This window comes from Accipiter gentilis, chromosome 2 (assembly GCF_929443795.1).
Source record: "Accipiter gentilis chromosome 2, bAccGen1.1, whole genome shotgun sequence".
Taxonomy (NCBI): Eukaryota; Metazoa; Chordata; class Aves; order Accipitriformes; family Accipitridae; genus Astur; species Astur gentilis.
The window spans coordinates 13,368,094-13,390,941 of NC_064881.1; the positions used below are offsets into that span (position 1 = coordinate 13,368,094).

The 22,848-nt window shown below is 38.9% G+C and overlaps 1 protein-coding gene across 2 annotated transcripts in view; it reads left to right on the forward strand.

Moving 5' to 3' along the window:
- Positions 1-22,848, forward strand: part of FAM110B (family with sequence similarity 110 member B) — a 117,199-nt gene that overhangs the window by 17,065 nt on the left and 77,286 nt on the right. The window contains exon 2 of one of the 2 annotated variants that reach the window (XM_049820694.1): positions 14,018-14,140. The exons of the other annotated variant lie outside the window; for it this stretch is intronic. The gene's annotated coding sequence lies outside the window, so the exon portion shown is untranslated. The remainder of the gene's footprint in view (positions 1-14,017; positions 14,141-22,848) is intronic. 2 annotated transcript variants of the gene reach the window in all.

Below are 22,848 nucleotides of genomic sequence, written 5' to 3' on the forward strand. Positions count from 1 at the left end.
TTTGTGAAATCTGAAAAAATATTTGATACCTTTTTTTTAGCAGTCTTGCTCTTTCGATTTTTTTATGATCCCTGCAGTTTTCAATGTGGTTTGCACAAACTGAACTGCATCTAAAATTTAATATCGGCCAGGAGAAAAACCTGCAACTAAATTTGTTCACCAATATGTTTAATTGATCAAGAAGTTGGTAAAAGACTGTTTTCTCCTTACACAGCTCCTTTTGTTTATCCTCAAAACTTTTGTATTTAGAGAGCTATTTAAATCATTTGTCATCATTAATTAAAACATTTTCTAGCATAGAAGGTGGTTTAAGCAATAGGAAAATTAGTTTCTTGGTGTTCTAAGAAATTTAAAGGAGATGTTTTTGAATTGTGTAGTAATGGCATATGATGGCTTTTTGCTTAAAGAAAAAAATACTGGAAGCATATATTTGTGGTGTGTTTATTTTTTTGCCAGGTTTTCATGTTTTAATTTCAGGTTTTTTACTAGTCTGTTGAAAGACTGGTCTTGGTGCCCTGGTGACACCTCTGAGGGTTGGTGTGAAAATCTAGAAAATCTGAAGTCAAAACTTCAGAGGTTTCAAAGCCCCTTAACTCAGTAAGATTTTTTTGACATGGAGATGGACTTAATTTAGATTTGTAATAGCACCCACTGCAGCGGATGCTACAACAAAATAAATCTGTGGTAAGACAAACAAGAGAATGTATGGAGGTAAGTGTAGTTACAGGGCTGCTGGGAAAACTTCAGCTGTTGACAATTTCACTGATGTGTTTCTGCAAAATGATTGCCAGTGTTCCCTCATTCTCACTACTCAAAGATGCTTAAATGAAAATTAAGCCTGTTTGGAGGTACTGCTAATTAGGTCTTGTGTCCCACATTGAGGGAGCCATGAGCTGCCCCCCTGCATGGGGGGAAGGGAGGGAAGGGAATGCTTTCATCTCTGATCCATATATTTGTAATCTCCTACTGTTACTGTTCAGAGGCCTAAAAATATACTGGATTCTGTTTCAAGAAGATTGAATATATGTTACTGTAGGAACAGTGTTTTAGGTAGTTTAGACAAGAAAATAGCTGTTGTATAAAAATGGCTACATAAGTGTAGAGTCTTCCATTGGCATGCCTTTGAGACAAATAAATTTGTTCTCTATACAACTGAGTGCTGGTTTTTTTTGATTCTCATAGAAGCTCAGCAGTAAGCCTTGAGCACAGAATAAATTCTTTATCCTGTGTGATTTGTGTGTATTTGTCTTTCAAATCTGTTTAATAAAGTAGTGCAACAAATTTAGGATTAGCGACATGCTAGTTAGCTTTGCTGAAGGAGGCTGGGACAGAAAAAAGGGGAGATTCACGTTTTTTTGCATTAGGTATGATTAGCTGGCACAAAGATTAGCTGTATCATGCATTTCTTTTCAAATGGTTCGTGACCTCATGGGTGCAAGGAAGTTGTGATCCAGCTGTAGCAGTATAAATTTGGCAAAGAAAATAAGCATGGGTTTTGTGCAGATTTGTATATTGGCAGTAAAATATTTTCAGCTCATGGGCTTTGCTTTTACCTCTCACAAATGTAAAAATAATGTTGATTTAGTGCCAAGTGTCTGTTGTTACACATGCCTGTTTATTTTAGTGCTCTTTACTGCTTTTATTGCCTTTATGTTTTCTCTGGATCCACTCTGACACTTATGATATGGAGTGCTGTTAATACCAGCTTAAATCAGGTATCGCTCACAAAAGTTTCTGATACGTTATGAGTTTTAAATTGCAGTAACATGAAGTCTGGGCTGTAAAATCCTACCTTTAATCTAGGCTTATTTGGTTAGGCTGTGTTAAATCCATTCCTAAAAATACTCAAGCTTTTTTGTGTTTTGTTTTGTTTTGGGTTTTTTTTATTATTTTCATTTGGGATCAAATCTCTTTGAACTGTGTAGACACGCACCTGTGCTCATTTTAATCCCTGTGTAGTTTCATCAATTATCACAGCAGGCAAGAAGAAAATCAAATTGTAAAATGCTTTTGAAAAGTAAATACATTCAACCTGGGGTTCAGGTTTCTGTTTTAATCAAACATCATCTGTATTCATGTTCTTACACAAAGCTGGCTAAGGGAGTGGCATGAAAAGCCTTTTTTTGTTTTCATTGTGAAATACCTGTTTTGAAGTGCTCTGGTGTACGATGGGTATAATATGTTAGTGTTTGCAGAGGAAAGCTGTGTTGTGTGTGCGTGTATACGGATTTTTTTTTTTAAGCTGGAGAAAATCTAGGTCAAGAGATTTCATTCTTATTAATAACTTAAGGCTTTATTCAACAAAAATTATCCTCCACGGCTAGAAAGCTTCCTGACTGTGGAAGCGCTGGTGGGGAAGGAACTCCTGCCCTCAAACATCGATGGGAGCATTTCCCTTTCCATCAGGCGGTTAAAATGCTCACCTTCCCCCATGTGTTTTTCATTGCCACCATAAGAGCTCACAGGGGCACACACTTCGTGTGTTTCTCAGTGCAGGGCTGTGCTCGGGGCCGGGGACCCTCGGCATTTCCCCCTCCATGTTGTGCCTGATTTCCAGCCTAGGCCCCATGCCATGGCCCCGGCCTTCCAGCGCTGCCTCCACCTCCTGACCGTGGGTGATCGCATTCCACCCAAAACAGGTCTTGTGGTGTTGCTATAAGAAACTCCGGCCACAGGACTGAATATTTTTTTTTTTTTTTTTTTTTTTTCATGAAAGCATCCCTGTCAGCAAAATAAGTAAATAAATACGAAAGCATGCCAATTCTTGTTTTAATTTATTGGGAGATACTAAAACATGAAATCTCTCCCTTGGTCTTGTCCAGCTTTCCTGCCTCTCTTCCTCGGCAGTTGCTGCCATGTGTGTTTAGCTCCGCAGCACTAGCGCCTCGGCCCGGTGTTAAATATGAAAAGAGGAAAAATTGGGAAAAGTGCTGTTAAATATGTAAACTGGAAGAATAGGGAAATTCTTGGCTCTTTCAGCTACAGCAATCTACTATATTGGAGGTTTAAACAAACTTGGGGAAAGCAGTTGTTACGAAGCCTTTAATTTTCCCTTAAACTTCTGTGTCGCCCTAGAACCAAAAGCAAAGGTAGTTAAGTTAGGATAATTAATCATGGAACAACTTACACAGGGGATGTAATGAATTTTCCATCAACTTGCAAGTTCTGTAAATCAAGATAAGAGGCTTCTCTAAAATACACTGTTAGTAAGCTATGGCTGCTGTACTTGACAAAGAGATTAGGTTAAGTAAGTTAGATGCCATCTGTGTTGGCATCTTGAAGTTGTTTCTGGAGTAGTTCCTTCAAATGTTAAAGTTTAGAGAATTAGTCTGTATTTCTGTGTCTAACACTGTATCAAGCAGTACAAACTTGAGGCAGAAAAGGTCATTTTAAGTTAAAAAGGTTGTGTTCAGGACTCCTGTATTGACACTTTCCTTTTCTCCTGTTCCTGCCCAAGATCTTGTGGGAGAGGTCGGAAAACCTACCCATCTGCTGCTACAGGACCTGCCAATGGTACCTATCTGCCCTGCAAAACTTGGTTTTGTGCTGACAAAAGGCAAGGAACATTACATTTATCGCTTTCAGGGGAAGTCTTCCAATACGTGGAGTTGCAGGTCCCAACTTCCCAAAGTGAGATGTGCAGAAGCCTTAGACGTTGTAGTCAGCCCACGGTGACTAATATAATTGCATCTTCTTGAATAACTACTGTAGATGTGAAGCAGACTTTGAAGCAAGTCATTTGACACCCACACAGAATGAAATTATAACATCCCAAATAAATTGCTATGTAGTGTAAGTGCTAAAGTGTTGTCAATACAAAGAAACTTTGTTCCCAACAATTCTTCGTATGTTGAAAATTGCTTGAAATTTGCTGGATTAAAAAGTTAACTTGCGTAGTTAGGTTATTTGCATGTAAAATGAGCAAAGATTATCAAGATCATTAAAAACATAAAACACAGGAGAGAAAAATGTCAAATGTATTTTAAGCATACCTATCAAATTATGTTCACATCCCACATATTTTATTGTAACTTTTACAGTTAGTGACCAAATGGTGACTTTTGGTGTACTACTTTTCCTTTTAAGTGTAATAAAATAATCACTGCCTATTTTGTGGCAAGAAAATTGAGACGTATTCTGCTTGAATTGCATCATATGAAACCCCTCAGCAGGGTCTGAGGAGGCATGCTTCTGAAAATTTATCCCCCTTTTTATTAGCACACAAACATAATAACTGGAAACTTAAATGCATTGTCTGTACAGTGTGAAAATGTAGCCGTAGAAGTGATAGCACTGCAGTAAAGATTAAGGTAGAAATCTCTTTAGATGTTGGACTTCAAAGTTTGTTCCTTTTGTCTTTAGTGCTTTTGATACTTCATTTTGTATGTTACACAAGCACCTCCTTAGATGCCTTGTATATTTGAGCTTACAATTCGGAATGTTCATATTCAATGTTTGGAGTTTAATACTTGTTTGGGTGCCTATCTTTGTAGATAACTTGCACAGAATTTTCTGCAGGAACATCAGCATATCTGATAAAGCGAATGTTACGAACGTTTACAAGGGAGAATGCCATATTGACATTTTATTAGTCTGGTGGAATCATCAAAATGTGCATCATTAGGGATATGTCAGTGCCTCCAGTGAAAAATACGTAATTTGATATACAAAAATGGTGCATGTATTTTTGGAGATCTTTTTGTAACCCAAATTATTTTCTTAGCTGTGAGATTATTGAAAATTAACCAGTGCACATGTTAGTGGTCCATCTCTATTCTTTAAAAAAGAATTGCTAGGTAGTTTCAGAATGAGTGACAGGGTATGACGGTATCTCAATTGCTGTTTGGCTTCAGGGTAGAGGAGAGACCTTGCTTTATGGACCAATGATGTGCAACTGGCAAGTTGCAACCTCCCATGTGTCCTTTCTCTTCCTTTCTGACTGCTGCTGTGAAATAACTGTCTACTTTATGAATTCTGTTCCTATGTTGAAAGCTTTTTAAAAATATTGTATTCTCTTTCCTTCTTCCCTGACCTCAGTGCTGTTCAATGAGGACAAGAGTTATCAAAGGACGACTATGCACGTGGCAACCTATGGAAAAGCCCTATCAGCTGTCTGTGGCTTTTCATCCTCCATCTAGTGATACAATGCGACTGCTTGATGTCCTACTTGGTATTTTTTATTTATAAGGTATAAGAAAAGTGCCAAAAGTTTGAGTTGTCAGAACAATGTGAGAATATAGTGTCTTAAGCTTCTCTCCTGGTTTGACATTTGACAAAAAAGTGGCCCAAATCAAGGTCAAACTGATGGAGGTATTCTGCAACTGTTGCTACTTTCATGCCTTATCATAGCGACCTGATACAAGGTTGCTAAGTGTTTATAAAAGAAGCAGTAAGTGGCCAAGTCCTCAGAAAGGAAGTGTAAAACCTTCTGATTCAAACTGTTGATTTATACTGCTCTTAGCGTTAGTAGTTGGTTTGGCTGCTTGCCCCTTGCCTGTGTTTGCCAGCTTCCCACTACTTGTAGCGGAGCAGACGCTTGGAGTCGCTTCCTCTGGGCTACGGAAGTGTTGTAGCACTGCACTGAAGTTCTGGGTAGTAATAATTTGTATTTTCATTAAAATCTTTTAGCCAATATCCAGATTTTGATAACTAGCTTTAAACAAAGAAAAGTAAACGATCATGGGATCTTTTGTTTACTTCTGTACAGAATTGCCTCAAATGGCCGGTTTCTAAGCTAGAGTTGCATCAGTATATGAAGCTGTTCTTTGCTTCTCAAAATTGTGATGTGCAGCACGAGAACGTTATAATTAAATGCCTCTGATGAAGGTAGACTTTGCAGAGCTGGCATGTGCTTGATCCCTGCTTTTGTAAACATATACTGGGTTGTCCTAAGCACTGAGCCCATGGCCTAGGGGTGGGCTCCACTACTTGTGGCCCAGGGAGGAAGGCTTTTGGTAAGATGCCCTGTCTCCATGTGTTGCTGGGCATGATGTAAGGATTCCTTCTGCAGCCTCATTAAAGTTGGATCATTAATATCCTGTACCCAGCACTCTTTTTCCTGCAAGTGTATTATCATTTTACTATTCCTATCAATGAAGATAGTGAAATATTGAAACAGGTCACAAAGGGAGGCATTAAACTGCTTGTGGTTTTTGGTCCAATATTAGGTATATGTAATAAACAACAGTCATAGTTTAATGTAGTTTCTAGCAAAAGTTTATAGTGTGTGTACTTGGGGGTGTGTTGACCTGACCTTCCTTGAGTCCCCAGCTTGGTCAGTAGTGCGGGGTCCTAGGATACTCCCCAGTTATATACTGTCCCGGGGAGCTCCCCGCCTTAGGTCTGATGCAGACAAAACCTGGGTGTGAGAGCCAAAAGAGTTGAGGTGGGCCCCCCAGCTTGGCTGGTGACAGCGAGTGGGACTGACCACTGCAGCAGGCAGTACATCTGTGCCTGGCTGAGGTCTGTACGCTACTATATATTGCCCTTGTACCTGGGTTTTTTTCAGTGTTGGTATGTTTTATTAATACTTTGGCACTCATTCTCTTGAGCTTTGGAAAGTCAGTTTTAGAAATTATCTCTGATGTAGGTCCTCTTTGTATGTTTGACCCTGTGGCCTGACCCCAAGTTGAAGCTTTGCATATCTTCTTATTCCCAGCAAAGTGGACTGTGGGGTTTTTTGAAGCCCAGCTGTAGAATTAGTATTTTCTGTTATGGATGATATATCTGTTTCATGTCTCTTATTACTAACATTTCATTTGTTGTCTGATTTAAAGTCTAAAACTGAATTTACCTGTCTGTATCCTTTCCTCCTCCAGCTGTAAAACATCCAAAGACAAACAAATACAGTTGAATAACCAGGAACCAAGTTAGTCTTCCTGGTTATACTGAGCTGTGAAGAGAGAATTGACAGTCTGGGTGTGAGGCAGCATAAGCAAGTGGCTGTCCTCAAGTCAATATAGATTAAACTCAGTTCTTGCTGCTTTGGGGTTTTAATGATTTGCTGATGAAGATTCTTTACCTGGAAGCTTGCATGTAGAAGTGTGGGCTGGAGAGTCTTTCAGGCCAGAGGAAAGTTTGCCTTTGCAGGCTGTAATGTCCGTCTGTATTTCAGTCATGCCTAGTAAAACAATAAATTGACGACTTGTTTCCCTCAGCTGATTCCTCCTGCCAGTTGTTTCTTATTTCTTCTGAACTGCGTAACTTTTTTTTCCTCTGTGTTTGCAAATGTCTCATTATTAATAATTTGTACTTACTCTAGTTCTCAAGCTTATACTGTAAATTCAGTTCTTGTTGTGTTGGCCAGTGAGCAAACAAAGGTTACCTGAAACTCCTCCAAAATGTGTGCATGACTCGGTGTTCAGTAACCATCTGGTACTTTCATACTTCCTGGTCTTCCCATAGATCTGATGAAAGTGCTGTACTGCCTCTAGTCTTTCAGGTACTTTGGAGAACCACTCTTGCAGTTCCCTGGCATTGTTCCTGGCAAAATTGCTTGGGCAAGTATTACTTCAGCACCTAACTGTGTCATGAAAACCCGAGAGCTTTCTTCATCTGATCATTTAATGGGATTGGGTGTCACTTTTATCGTTTTGAATGTGGGTCATTGTCCCTTGGTCATACCCAAGGGGGAACTAATACACCTCTCATGTGGTATGGTAGTTCAGTACCAGGATAGAAGGCTTAGGACTGCCATGTCTCTTGCACAGCTTGCCTTATGCAGATGTGGCAAGATGAGGGGAAGATCAGAGGCTACAGCAAATTTGTTTTGTAATTTGCCTAAAAATCCTACTTCTCCAACTGTGGCTGGATATGCAACAAAAACAAAAGTGAGTCCAAATCTGTTGAAGGCATTAAGTAACATTTGTCTAACTTTGATGTTGCAAAGACTTTTGAAAGTGCCTATGTGTTCCAGAGTATCTTTCTTAAAATGATACTGGTATCACTATTAAAAGCCAGAGAGAGGTGTCACCCTTGTCAGGTCTAAAAATCTGTCTCATGCATAGTTCATGCTTTTAGTTCCATGCTTTTGTTATGCTTAGTAGAGTTCCAGCTCTACCCATTAAGTGCTGCTAATTTTTGTAAAGTTTGTTGTGAGAATGCAGACAGGGTAGTGTAACATACATGATTGCCTGTTCAGCTCCATATAAGTACTCATGTATATTTTCATGAATGTCTTGTCTTAATATTACTGCCAAATAGCAGGCAAAGATGTTGATAGCATATGGTTGCTCCTAATGCCTGTCCTAAAGTCAAACCAATTACTTAGCTTGTAACTCATGAACTACAAAGTGGTTATGCTTTCCTGGGGACTGTGAAAAATAAATAAAGCTAAATTGCAAACTCAAAAAAAGGACAGTTCGGAATTTGGTTTACTTCGGGCGTTACACCCAGGACATCATTAAGAAACCTTTGTATTTTGCACATAACTTTAAGATAGTGTATGCTGACACTGGATCATTGTATGTTCCCTGGATCACTAGTAAAGACTCGGAGAGTACACTGTTTTTTATAGATGGAACTCTCCAGGGCTGTATGCAAGTCTTCAACCATTTTCAAGACCTCCAAGTCATAAATCTCATTGGCATACATATATTGGTATCCCTGAATGACAGATTCTTAGTTACTTTAATGATGCACTTTTTAGGAGCTTAATTGACTTGTTTTAACTGCTGGAGAAGTTACCAGAAACTCTTAAAACGGGTCTCTTCTTTTGCCTTAATTTCAACTTCTGTAACCTATTTTATGGTTCTCTGTAATGTTAATAGTAAGAAGGCAGTATGTTATTTTTCTGTTCCCTTTCACAGGGAAAGCTTAAGAAACATGATTATTCTGACTGAATTTCCTAGTCATATTTACTTAAAATAAATCATGGTACCAGGCCCCTTTTTAAGCCTATCTTCTCTCGTCAATTCAATCATTATACTTGCTTTTCATCATATACCTTGTTTTCTTTCCTGCTTCACCGCCTTTCTTTCGAACTCTTAGCTCAGCTGTTGTCACCGAAACCAGCAATGTTCATAAGTATGCAGGCTTTCTTCTTTCAAGTCCCTGGGCAAGAGGTGTACATTCACAGAGGCTGAAGATGGTAGGAGATTGTACATTAGCATATAAACTCAGTTCATAAATTCCCAGTTGCAGTTTTTAGTTGGTACTTCTTGAATTGTGTTTGTGTTTTCAGGTGGAGAGTGCTTTCAATCATCTGCTTTTCAGTGGAGTTTCTTGAAGGAATGGTTCCCCATGACAGTTGTGTCTATCCGCTTTGATAACTACCTATCTTAGCTGTTTGTCTTAGCAGACCTAAATCTGACTGCTTTTTTGTTGTCATTAATTTGCTTGGCATCTGAGTGTTGTTCCTCAGGTACACAAAGCATGTGGCAGGATGGAAACCCATCAGGTCCATCCATGCTGTTGCTTTGTTCAAGTACTGTGATTTCCCTGCCTTCCGTTGCCCTCCAAGACAATTTCTTCCTCAAGAGACACACCATCTCTTTTTACTCATCTTTGGAGTCCTGTTTTACTGGGCTGCCCACTGATGCTTAAGAACCCTGATTATTTCCATCATAATGTCTATACTTATTTTCATTCATTTTTTTAACTCTAGAAAAATAAAACACATCCTGCAGAAGCAGGTAGCATGCTGGCTAGAAAACCTGTTTTTCTGTGTTCCTTTTTTTTTTTTTCCATCCTTTTTTTCCCTTATAATACTTCCATAACTGTTTGTGATTCATTCCAAGAAAGTGCTAGACGTCCATTAAAAAGTTCCTAGAATAAAAGCATATTTTATCATTTACCTTTATAAATTTATAAGAAACCCAGTGAGAAGGGTTGGAAGGACAGAAGCTCTGGTTTTGTAAGTAATCATATGATTGCATTAAGGACTCCATTTTGTTTTCCTGATAAATGCTGCAACAGTGCATGTGGATCATAAAATGATAACTTGTCTGTTCCTGATGTGAGTATTTCCATGGACACAGAGTGCTTAATCCATAACTGATAGAAACCTTAAATGAAGCCCTCAGTCTTGGAGACTAGAGAAGAGAGTATCTGAGAATGTGGACAGAAAACTAATGAGGGTAAAACGAAACTCTGCTTTGTGTCTCTTCTCTTAGATATGTTTTTCAAACATGCATACATACACACCAGCAAACTGGACTTGGGAATCTGCTTCTAATTGAAGCTTTCTGTCAGTACAATTAACATTTCGGTGATTAATGTACCTTCTGCTTCTATAAATGTACTGTAACTTTCCCTGGCCGTATATAGTGGCTGGATAGCTTTGCTGGTCAGAGTCTTCTAGTGAGATGCTCATAGCTGCAGCAATAGTGGTAGTGAAACTGTGAGACTTTTAAAGACATTGCTACCTTCCAGTTGTCCAGTTGATGTAACTCTTGCTTGGGAAAATCAGCAGTATTTTCATCAAACTTTGTGGTGAGTAAGGCTGCTCTTATTTTCTTATAGGTGTCTTACTTTGCGATGAAATTTATTATTTCTGGTCTAAGTTGGGGTGAATTTTTTTTAACAGCTGTGTATAATAAAGTCAGCAAATATGGAAGTTAAGATTTCCAGCTCAGAAGCAAACCCTCCAATATTGACAATACTTATGCATTTATTTGCCAGTAAAGGTAATACAGAGTAATTTGTTAGAAGTATGAACATGTTAACATTAATTGTGTGAAGTCTGACTTCTGATTTTTCTGTATTTCTTTGATTCCTCCATCTTTTCAGTGGTTTAATGTTGAATAAGTAAGCAGATTACAGCTTAGTTTTGCTGTTGTTTTTAATGAAAACATGTCTGTCTACAGGAGTAGAAACTGCTGGAATTAGTGGATATGGCCCCTTTCTAACAAAACTCCACTAATTAATGCTTATGAAAATCATGTTGTCTAAACTGACTACACCTTCTAATTTACGTTTGATGTGAGTTTTTTGCCTGAAAGCTGTAGAGAAGTGAGAGTAGTGACTCAGCACCTGTGAAAATTTAGGGTCTGCATTAAACACACTGAAATTTTTTGGCACAATATCCATTGGTAAATATTTCCTTGTTTCTAGTTATGTGTATAGCTGAGGTTTCCTATACCGCTTCTGCTTTGTTAAATATCTTTATTCTCTCTCAAGATCTGTGTTCTGTTTGGCTGTAGAAAGCATTCATCTCTCTTTTGGCACATAAAGTATATCTTATCTGAGTAGCTAGATTCTTCCAGCTCTGTAGTTTCAGTTTCCTGACTTCAGTTTCTTCCCCAGTGACAGCGATTAAGGTAACGCCTTATCAAAGCATCAAGTTATCAAACGCTTGATCGTCTGCTGCTGAGTTTCCATATCGGCTTATTTCTTTGTCAAGAAATCCTACATTTTAAAAGACTTTAGTTTGGATTATGGAAACCTCAGGGTAGACTCGAGTGAGGTTTGAAGGTTTAGATCAGTGCCTTTGGGATTGTTAGAATAAGAAGCCCATTCATTCATTCATTCATGGATCCTTCCGAATTAGGTTTGGCTTCTCTTCCTTGAGATGTGTATTTTTGTAAGTATTAAAACTTTGATTTCATACTTAGCAAGAGAATGAAAGAGAGGAAGAACATAGCATGTGAGGATGAAAACTCCTTTTAGAAAGAAAGCCCAAAGACTTTGATACTGGACAGTGAAGCAGGAAACGGTGTGTGTCATACAAAGGCTCCAGCTTGTTGGATAAAGGCTGAAACTCAGGATGTAGTCTATAAATACAAAACAGTTTCATAAAAAAAATATTTTAAAGTGCAGTTCTGTGTGCCTCAGAGAAGCTCACTGATAACTGTGCAGCTACTTTAATATATATATATTTATTTGTGCACATGCATATACAGGTATACATTCGTACCATACTTTCTCCTTTAAACATGAATATATTCAACTTTGTGACATGTATTTCGTGTAGGAGACTGGTTGCATTACCAGCACCAGATGCAAATTTGGGATCTACATCCCATATTCTTTGCAGAGTCTAACCCAGCAACTTAGTGGAAAAGCAGAAACTAAGGGACTCCAATTTCAGCAGGGCAGAAGGGGAGGAATTCGTGAAGCTGAGTATTTTCATGCACATAAAGACAGAAACTTTTTTTCTGCAGTATTTTGTCACAAGGCTTTCTTTTTAAGCAGTACATCTAGGAGCCTTCTAGGGGTTTTGGGGGTGTCTTCTGTCCTGAGCAGTTGATAGTTGTAAAAATTGCCACTCAACGTGGAGATAAAAGTGCTTGTACCTGAACTTGCTCAAGTCGTTGGCCAAGAAACATGGCTGGAACAGATTTACTAGCTGCAATTAATGGCCATGTTCCCTTTTTTCCCTCTGATTTGTCAAATGTGAATTTACAGGGATTTTAAACTATGAGTTGCTGCCATCCTTTTGCTTGCAAAGTTGCTTTGGTTTTGCAACCAAAATGAGTGTCAGTTCAGAATTACTGCTTAAAATACAGTGATTTGGAATATCAGAATAACCTGTAATAATGAAAGTGTGGTTTTGGTTGGTAATCTGTTGAGCTTTGTTGTACTAAACAAGGCAAGGTTGGAAAATATCTCTTTTTTTTTTTCCTCCCATGTTTTTAAAATGCTGTTTATTTTTTTTTCTTCTTTCACCAAATATCAGAATAACAATACTGCAGCAGTCCCATAATAATTGAGTAGCTGTAATGCTACACCACTCTGAATATGCTTATGCCTTCATCTTCCTTTTGTTATTTTTTCTAATTTATAACCACTTACATGAAGGTGCCCATCTGTCTCTGAAATCCCTCCATTGTTGCTTGTTCCTTTTGTACAGCTGTTTCAAAGGCAGCCAGTCTCCAAGACGAAGCTCCATCCACCCACCCAACACAAATGAGCTCTCGTTTTAGGTGTACTAATGTCAAGACCCAAGCTCAGGCAGGTTCCCCAACGATTGGGAGTGGGGAAACCCAGAGTAATTGATATCTGATGAATACTGCTGCGCTTTTGGTGTGTTAGCTGTATGAGACAACAGTTTTCTTGAATTTGTGCTTAAACAGTTTCTGCAAATATTTTCTGATATTTTTGATAAAGGAACCTTGTGTTTCATCACATGGTCTGTAACCTGATTGCAGGTTTCTAGAGGGAGTAACTGATTAGAAAATTAAAATAATTTGAAACGGCTCAGAAATGTTTGCTTAAAAGAAGCTGCTGTGCCATCTGCTTGTTGCCAGTAAGGGTGCTTGAGCACATACTAGCAAATAAAACCAAACCCCAGAAATCTCAGGTACCCAAGTACTTTTCGTTTTAGAGTATTATGATTAGAGCTGATCTTACCTGAGGTGGCTTGTTGAGAAAAAGAACATAAACCTAAACAGGGATTTAGGTCATATCTTGTAACCTACTAAATTCTGTATTGCTGTTCTGCATGTAAGAAGCAGCAGTGAATCGCATTCATTTCAGGAAGGCAGTCTCGTTGTTATCCTTCCCTTCTGATGGTGCAGTTTAAGGATTTTTATTTTGAATTTTTCTGAGCAAAAGACAGTGTTCTGGAGTGCATATATAACAAGGGCTGCTTTGTCAGCTGGCTGGAGGCGATGCGCAGGGAGGTAAAGTGGTTTGCAGGCAGGGTTCCTTGCCTGCAGTGGCACAGCACTCTGTGGCTCTCCCGAGAAGACGATGTCTCACTACTTGTGCTCTTTGCTCTGAAGCATTCCCAAAGTGTGTCTCTGAGCAGTTTCAGTATGAGGAAAGTAATGACATGAGAGAAACTCACCTGCAGGTCACCTGTTAAATTTCAGAGTTTGGAGATGATGCTGTTAGGACTAGCAATATAAATGCTAGAGAACATCTAGAGCTGACTGAGTGCTTGACTGGTATCACTGACCACCTCTTTGCAGCCTTTCAGCCTCCAGAAGAAGGCGTACGTTTTTGATTTCTGAAATTTATGTTGTTTAAGCCAAAAGATTCAACCTAAAAGGATGCTTGTTGCCTGTCCTAAAACTGTGGCTTTGATGACACGTGATGATGAAGCTAAATGCCTTCCCTGTTGCTGTGTCTCCAGGCTCTGCTGCAAGGAGCCTCTGGGAGTTCCGGGACCTGCCTCCGTCCGGAGACCTCTGCTAAAAGCGAAGACCTCCTGACAGGCCAGGCAGCCTTAGCAGGAGCTCAGAAATCTTACATCAAGGTAAAGAGATTAATTTTTCAAGTGAATTGACATGGCTGATACAATTTTCAAAATAACTATTTCTTTTCTTACTAAATAAACACACAAATGCATCTCTGAGCTTTCTTCTTCTTTTGTGTGTATTGCTGCTTGCTACCTGGTACAAATGTTGTCATAGCAAATGCTGGGGGAGGGGGGAAAAAGCAGCATAGTACATGGTAGGTTTGAGCCAGAAGTAATTCCTTATAATATTAGTAGAAAGATATGTCTGCAGTTCTTTGTTGACAAGGGAACAGGCTGTTTCAGAGCTCTACAGCATGCTCCGTTTTTAGAAATGTATCCCACTTTAATTGCCGCATTCAGAGCTCGCTTCAAGTGGCCACAAAAATATGGAAACACTCTCGGATGTCTTCAGCAATGGGAGGAGAATGAGGTTTGCATATGATGAATTTCTGTTTACCAGCACTCTAATTATTTCTTAGCATGGTCATCCAGAACTTATTCTTGCTTGTAAAGGACAAATGCTGATGGATGAAAAAGAAATGTGACCCCAAGAGCTTTGTTGAACATATCAGCGCTACAGACCCAGGCACTTTGGGAGATTTGACTATACTACGGTTTTGTTAGATAGCCAGGATTTTTGAATGTAGTGATGATATATGCACCATGTTTCCTTCATACTGACAAGATTAATTGAACTTTGTGTAGAGAATTGGCTGAAAAAAGTGAGTAGTAGTGGAAACGTTTTCTACAGATTCCTTCAAGATTACACGTAGGTCCTTCTAAAGGTCTGTCAACTTCAGCATTTTTTTAAAATAGCTGCTGCAAGGTGGTAACTTCATTGTTGGAAGGTTGCTTAAATAAATATTCCTTGATTCATCTGAGAATAATTGCAGATTTTTCATGTTAGTCCTTTATCGATCTTTCTAATTTAGACTGGAATTAGAGCTCCGAACTAGACCAAAGTTCATTGTCCTACCATCCATAGAGTAAAATCAAAATCAGTGTGACTTTTCCCGTTAGCACAGTCAGCATTTCACCCCATAACCTTCCTTCATGATCTGCTGTACACACCTGGGAGTAAGACCACCAAGCACGGTTAGGCCCACTCATCTGTTTCGTCCACCATTCCCGTTCCCTCTGCTTCTCACTTTGAATTCAGTTTCAACTGTGTTTCTCCAGTCCGTTAGCAAGGTCATCTAGAACAACTGAGGATACTCTATTGAAACCTTGGCAGAACAAAAAAAATGATGATGATGATTATATAGTGACTTCAAACTGGAGGAAAAAAACCAGTCCAGAAATATTTCTCTCTCCTTAATGTTTCCTTTTGTTACGTTTGCCTTGAGAGTACATGAAACAATACAAGTTGAGATAACCATGCACTAAAAAAATAGAGTATTTCTTCTGAATGTTATTTTTAAAGTGCAGTTGTACCCGTTGAGAGAGTAAGGACTTCATAGAAAGTATCTGCATAATCCCATGGGGTGCATGGATGTACCTAAGTGAGGTGGTGGTGGTTACAATTCATGTGCAACAGTATAGGGTACTGTCAGTTTTTGGTGATGCACAGCGTCTGGGATTGAAATGCAGCCGTGAACACTGTCATTACTTCCAGCAAGGCAGTTTGTTCTGTGCCTTTCTGTCTCTTGTTTCTCTTTGTTGGAGGGGTGTGTTGCTAACCAGAAACACACGATAAGAGACAGCCAAATGTTCTGGTGAAAATCAAGGGCACTTCATAGCTGTGAAGATTTTATATTTGCCCTAGATTTTTTTTTTTTTCATTGATGCAGCTGTAACTGTTGTTGTAAATTATATGAATAATTGATCAAGGAGTTCTTGTTACCTCAAGTAATGTTATGCTTATTGCTTCTCAGAACTGTGCTGCTCTTTGTTGTACTACAGCATTGCTCATATGCTGCTCTGTGTGTGTGGTTTTTATTCCCTTAAAGTTTTCTTCTGCTTCCACCCCCTTTGCTCTCCCCGTCTCCTCCCTTCCCTGCGAAAGCATGTTGTTTCTGCTTCAGTGTATTCCATGATTTAGCTGAAAAGCAGGGTCTTTTTTAAGCAACAGCAACACATTTAAAAAAACCTCCATGGCCCTGGGAACTGTGCAGTGTACACATCTGGTTTCACATAAGTATGAATTGCTGGCTTTACAAATGCGAAACATGTAGTCCTTGCCGCAGAGTTAGCTAAAGTGTTCCGTAACTTGAGACTGTATTTGAAATAAAAACAAAATTGTATAGCTTCTTTACCATACTAATGGAAAACATTTAATTTACTTCTTCAAGCCAACCAAAAGAATGACGCAATGCTGCTCAAGCAGATTTACAGTGCCTTTTCTTCCGTAGAAATCAATACAGCTTGAAGGTGCTGCTATGGGAGCTGGCTAGTTGACTGCGATCCAGCTGTGTTCAAATGTAAACTTCTGTACCGCAAACTAAAACTGATGATTTTGATTTATGCAGGCATCGCTGTATCTCTGAGACATTATGGTGTTGGATTTTATTCATGGCTTTTCTCTGCTTTATTGCCATTAATACTAGATTGGAATTTCAAAATAGCAAGTTCAGTCTGCTTACGATTTTTTCTCAAATGATTCAGTTATTTTCTGCATTTCCTGAATTAAAGTGCTTAGCTCTGTGGTAGTGATATCAGCAAAAGAAGCTCTATGTACATGCCATGTGTTCCTTTCAGTGGAGTCTTTTTTTCCCCTCAAAAACAAACAAAAAAAAGGGCAAAACCAAAAAACAGGCCTTCATTCAACAGGAGTGTTAAGGGCTAGCATAATAATTTTCCGCTTTGTACAGAAGAAGCTCTGAACATTAAATGTTCTTCAGTTTCCTCCTGCTAGAGGAGGTAAAATGCAACAGTGTTGTTTTGCCTCAGTCCAAAAAAGTTCTTAAAATAGAACTATATTTTTTTGAAGAAGTGAAACCAGCAGTGCAGATTTTCATAATACACCAACTTTTATGCTTTGTTTCCTTTCCTGTTTCCCTCTGCTCCCACTAATAGCTTTGACTTTATTTAAACTCTCTACTGTAAGAGGCTGCTGGTGTTTCTCTCTTTCTCATTTTCTTCCTTAATGGGATTTCAGTCTTGCTTAAGTGCTTTACTTCTAGCAGAAATTCTTTTCTAAAATAGCCCTTAGGATGGGGTCCCTGACATGGCTTTTCTCCTCAAGTTCTGTATTTCCTTGGGAAGTCCTTCACCGGTGGTCTGTGTGCTGGTCATACTAACTTCTACCGGAAAGAAAATCGCGACTTGATGCTTGTAGGCTAGCTTGCCAGAAGTACATTTCATCTTTTTTTTTTAAAAAAGAGAATTTCTACTTCCATTTCTAAAGTAACTTTGATCCAGGTTTCTTTATTCTCTAACCATTTTTCTCTCCCATATACTTAACCGTCTCGTGGTGAATAAATAGCTTGAGAAGATGCTGTAGAGGAATTGAGGCCCTTTTTGCAGGTGGTAGTTCAGCATGTGGTTGGTTAGCAAAGAGGAAGATGGGGATTTGAGTTGTATGAGAGTCTGGGGTTGGAAGTATTTTGGACTACTTTTTTTTTTTTTCTTCTTGAGAGGATGGAGAAGGTGATAATGAATACTATTAAGATGGAGAACAGTGTTGCTGATAGTTGCATTACTGTCTTTGAACAGGCTACCATGTGAGACTTAATAGAGAAGTACCTGAATCCAAATTACAAATATTAATGGTTTTGCTTATCTGGATGAAAACTGAAAACATCAGAGTTACCAGCCTGAACTACAGTATAGTTTCAAACATTCTTTAAAACAATTTTGTAAATTTTCAAACTACTGAATAGTTTTAATCATAGTATAAATACTGAATTTTTAAGATGTATTGAGTGTATATACTGCTACAAAATCTTCTTTGATGGAAGTGTGGGAGAGCATACAGTGACAGTGTGATTATTATGTTTCCTGTAAACATAAGGACAGCTTATATCCAGTAGCTGCTAACTTAGACATAATAGAGATTTCAGATATTAGATATTGCCAAGAAATTTGAACAGCTTAAATTTATTTTCTGAAGTGCTTCCTGGAGACAGATAAAATGCCTCAGCATTAGCATTACTTAATCACAGTGACAAATCTGGATTTTAGTGTTTGTACAGTCATAAATTTCTCCCTGGCTGCTATTTTGCAAGTTTTGTCTTGCATTGCAGAATATCAAATTACCAGAGGTACTGCCCCCCAATACTCTTTCAAAGGAGGGATGTTATAAGGAACAACACAAATCTTTAGTAGAAGAAAGAGGCCTATTACTACACCTCCCTCTTCCCCCCCCCCCCCCCCCCCCTTTTTTGTTTTTTTTTTGGTAAGATTTTCCCAATATTCAACCAATTCTACTCTGACTATCTATGTGGAACTGAAATGCAGTTGACTTCAACAAACAAGTTGATGCATTTTGGCTGTATATTTAGCCCATAGGTTTTCAGTTTGACTACTCCAGAATTCTTGTTAGCATGAAATGTCTGTCATTTAGTTTTCCTTTTACCTTTTTCCCTACACTACCACTGGTAGTCCAGGCTGGAGTATGCCATAAAGACTTTTAAAGCTACACTTTGAATAAAGCTTACATTTACTACAGCATGTTTGCTTTGCATGGTTACAGTACTAGCACTGTATTCCCATGTAAACACTGTAATGAAGTTGTTAAGAAGAAAAGAAACACTTACAGCTTTTGCACTAAAGTTCATGGAGCATGAGATAGCTACGCTTAGGATGCTGGTACTTTGAAGGGATTAAAAAAAAGCTTCTCATAAATAAATAAATACAAATAAAATTCTCAGACTAGCAAAACAGTATGTAAGTAATGAGAAGAAAGGCACTAATTATTACGTAGAGAATAATTTGAATTGAAAAGCCACAGTGGAAGCCACTTTATGATCTGACCTTCCTACATATGAATTGAAAAGCAGGAAAAAGTACAGGGCATGACCTAAAAATGGTAGTCTGGAAGCTTCTTTGAGTACGTTGTGTCTTATTTTTTGTCTAGCCTGAAATTTAGTTTTTCTTCTTATGTAAAACCTGAATAAACTGTTTTGGCTGTTTGTGTTGTCCTCATGGTTCCAGCTCTGCCAAACATAGCTATTGCTACTTTATTTTAAAAATGACTCTTACTTGGAATTTGAGTCCTGATGGAAACAGAATGCTGTCAGGAAGATGCAGACCTGTTGTTAAGAAACTTAAATAAGATAAGGCTAATCCTATTGTATGCTTCCACTTTAGGAGTTAGCATAGAAACTTCCTTTACTAGTTACGGCACTATAGCATTGGCTACATGCTTTACGGGATTTCTCCCCCAGTTTTTTTCTGAATTGTTGGCTTGGTTAGACATTAATATTCCAAATGTTTCATGCAGTCGTGGATCATGGAACTACACTGCCAATTTCCAGACTTCGGTGGGGGGGGGGAAGCCTTTGTTTTTACTGGTCAGAGAAGGCGAGCACAAATAAGTGTACCTATAATCTCTTTGATTATGGCAAATTTAGGATTCTTTTATGCAGGATGTTTAATTTGAAATTTTTTTTTGTATTAGTAGAGATACAGTGAGAATTACAATGCTGAATACCTGTGAGCTTTTGCTCTGGTGATTTAAAGTTTCAGAAGCAGAAACTGTGTGCACATAATAAGAATTTTTGAATTGTCATTTTGGATTGGTACTGAACCAAACTTCATTATCCTGCCTTCAGGAAGAGCTAGTATTGGCTATTTAAAAAAAAAAACAAACAAAAAAAACCAAATTTAAGAATTCTCCTACAGGTGTAGGAGGATAAGGTACTCCCAATATTTGTTTTTACCTTGATCTTTTTCATTTAGAAATTAAACTGCAAACTGACTTCAGAATGAGGTTATCTTTTGACTTGTTTAAACCAGCCTTAGGTTTCTTAAAACTTGCAGCATAATGGAAGATTTGTAAGGGATTAGGGTATTAGAGTGTATGTTCTTGAAATAAGTTTGTTTTGAAAAGACATGCTTTTCAGACTCTCCTAAAAATGAGCAACTTCTGTAAATACCTTAATCCTAAGCAATGGTTGCATGCATGTAAGTAAGTAGTGGTCAGTCTCTTTTCCTTTTCTTCTAAAGAAGCTGAAACTTTTATAAGACCAGGTAGTTATCAGTAGGTTTTGACTCACTGGGAAGAAGGTGTAGATTAAGAGCAGAAACTTTTGTTCTTAAATCAGGAGCTAACTTGCTGCGTGGCCTTGGGCATGTCCTCTTGACTTCCTTGCACGGCTTACCATTGTATCCACTGTTGTCACCACCACCATAAAGTTCTTTGCAAGCTTTGGAGTCAAAGTACAATTGAAACTGTTTATTATTCTGAGTGGACTCAACTTCATTTGCTATGCAGTTCCTCATATGGCAATGTAAAGTGCAGTTGAAATATGCAGTTTAGTCCATAAAGAACTTCAACAAAATAAAACCACCCTGTGCAACGTGTATTACAGTAAAGTGGATTTGAAAAAAAACACACAGTTTTATTTTAGGGATGCCAGTGTGTACAAGGCGGGGGGAGAGGGGATAAAGCTACTTTGTTAAAAACGGGAATGCTATGACCAGAAGAGTTAAAATAAGAGGGAAGGAAAAGATCTGTCCTAAAATGAATACGTGGCAGTCTTAGTTTGCCTGAGTCTTTAGCAGAAGATTTCCACTTGTGTTTTCTGCCAAGTAAATTAAATTTATGAAGAAAAGCTAGACTCCAAGTGTTGGACTGTTAGTATCTTTTAACAAGGTTAATGTGGTGAAGCAGAATATTGATTAGCGAGGTGACGTTTAGCAGTGGACCAGCTGAGAGATCTTTGTGTTCCTATGTAATGTGAAGATTGAGTGTCCCGTAAGCTTATTGTTTTGTGTTTTGTACTTACTTTTGCATGCGTGCCAGGACATGCTCCGGGAAGAGGCATAAACTTTTTTCCTTTTTTCTTTCACGAATACATTTATTTCCTGTCTAGAGCTGGAAAAGAGGAGCAACAAGAGGGGTTTTGTTAAATACAGCAAAATCTAATTACAGCTTGATTTAAAGCCACATTTACACAATGGCTGAGGGGTGAGTTCACTTCCACAAAAACAAACTTGTTGGCTTCCTACTGTGCAACGGGGAATGTGAAGATGCATGTCCTGGAGAGCAACTGCCTCCCTCTGCTGGCACCAACTTTTCTTACACTGTGCTGCAGCTCTGCTGCATGATATAAAAATATGACTGTATTCCTATGCAAAAGAATACTGATGCATGAATTGATTGGTGTGTACTCATCTTACTGATTGTGACGCAGGTAACACACGCTATGTTATGTGTTACATGTGATAGGCTTGATGTGTGTTTTCTATGAGCTGTAGAAATCTTGATCCTCGAACGGTTGTTCCCTCCAATCCGTATTTTGAACAGTTGTGTCCCTGCTGATTCAAAGGAGTAATGTTGGTAAGTAAACTACATTTTCTCGACAATATAGTTTTTACTGAGCGTGCACCTCTGAAAGGTACATGCTCTCATCTTGATTGTTTGCTGAAGTATCTCTGCTGAAGGTATTTGAGTAGTTGAAAATGTGGCTTAAAATTTTTGGTGGTTTTCTTTCTTCAACTGGTTTAAATGTCCTGCTGTTCTTTTAGCTCTGTTTCTCAGAGGAAAAGGTTGTACATCTCCAGCTTACTGAAAGTTCATAATTCATAATATGTTTTTATCTTCCTGTGATAGTCTTTGCCCAAAACCCTCATTGCATATAGCTTCATAACAGCAGCTCATAGTCGAGACTAACATGCACGTGGTTTTTATTCTTTTCTTGTTGCCAGCTGATGATTGCCATTTTTAGCAGAGTTTTTGATTACTGAACTTGCACTTTATGCTGCTACTGTTCCTTCCATTTCTGCTACTCTAATTCATAAGGATTAGAGTAGCAGTGTCTAGAGATTAAATATACGTGCTGCTGTTATCTAGAAAAATCAGTGCTAAGGAAAGGTACTGGACTAGTCTAGCCCAATACACTTTTGGCAAACGTATGTTGCGGTTCACATTTTTTGATGTGTCCTTCATTATTCTTGTCTTCAAAATTGTTCTGAAAACTTACACCTGAGGTGAGAATAAGGGGCTTACTGTTCCTTAGGCATGCATTAATATACCCAACACAAAATTACCCAACATGCCTATTCGGTGACCCTCAAGCAGGAGCAAAGCAGTTGTGCATGGTGAGGAAGGAGGTGTTGACAGGAGGCCAGCAGAGCAAAGGTGTTGCCCTGGAAGAGGGAAAGTGGTGGTAGAAGGTGGCTGATGGTGAGACTGAAGTTGCTGTGCTGCTCAGCAGCACTGATGAGCCGTGTTTGGAAGCTGCTCAATGAAGGGGTTGGAGTTAGTGAGAGGCTGGGGCCAGAGGGTCGGTTGGTGCCTCAGGACACAGGGGAAGTCTTGGGAAAGGAGGAACAGGCGTGATGGGGCAGGAAGGGAGGGAGCAGATCCCTGTAAGGGTGAGTGGTGTCATGAGAAGGAAGAAGGGACACCAAAGCTTGCTCAGGAGATAGTATTGCAGGTACTGTAGGAGAGGCAAAGCTAGAGAGACAGAGCCAGGCTTGGACAGCACATGGAAGTAAAGTAATTGAGGGAGATGAGGCTCTCTGAGCTGCATCTCTTCAGTGCGGTTAGTTTTGCAGAGAGGCTGGAAAAGAAGAGGGATACAGGTCTGTGGATGGCCTGGGAGAGAAGTGGTGAGAGG